Here is a 646-nt window from a genome sequence, read left to right as displayed (position 1 = left end):
TAACAAAGTAATGGGAGATTCTTTTCATAAAGTATTAATTTTAATAATTTCATAATTAAATAAAGTTTTAGGTTATTGCTTTATAATAACAACCACTCTTACTGATATATAATGATATGGTTGATTGTTAAGTTAATGCGCTAGTGTAGTAATTACTTTATGGATATCGAAAAGTTGTGGTTAATTAATTACAAGAATATAACATTTATTTATTTAACTTTTCAGATAGGGGTTTCCATTATAAAAAATAAAAAATAAAAAATAAAAAGAATAAAAGTAGTCACAAGAAACAAAAAGTTCAGTCCTTTTTATTATATATAGTACTTACTACTCAACCACAGTTCTTATATTCTATCAACAAATTACACACCACACTATACGTATCAATGGAAAAAGAAAGAAAATCTTCGGAGCAAGGTTCTTCATCTTCGGCAGCAAATGCAACAAAGCTATTTCAAAGATTGTTTAGTGAGGATGACGAAGTTATAATTCTCCAATGCCTCGCAAGTGACGATCTAAATTCAGATGCAAAGGACGATGCTTACATTATTTTAAGAACAAACTTAGTTTTAAACCTAGTAAGCGTCAACTTAAAGAGAAGATTCGCAATTGGAAAATTAAGTTTGATAAGAATATGAAAAGAAGA

General features: G+C 27.6%; 2 pseudogenes; both read left to right on the top strand.

The window, feature by feature from the left end:
* The window catches only part of LOC101493404 (uridine 5'-monophosphate synthase-like), a 54,323-nt pseudogene that overhangs the window by 26,299 nt on the left and 27,378 nt on the right, over positions 1-646 (top strand).
* LOC101496695 (orotidine 5'-phosphate decarboxylase-like) overlaps positions 387-646 on the top strand; it is a 27,638-nt pseudogene continuing 27,378 nt past the window's right edge.

The sequence above is a fragment of the Cicer arietinum genome, chromosome 1 (assembly GCF_000331145.2).
Source record: "Cicer arietinum cultivar CDC Frontier isolate Library 1 chromosome 1, Cicar.CDCFrontier_v2.0, whole genome shotgun sequence".
Taxonomy (NCBI): domain Eukaryota; kingdom Viridiplantae; phylum Streptophyta; class Magnoliopsida; order Fabales; family Fabaceae; genus Cicer; species Cicer arietinum.
This window is presented reverse-complemented; position numbering and strand designations above follow the sequence as displayed.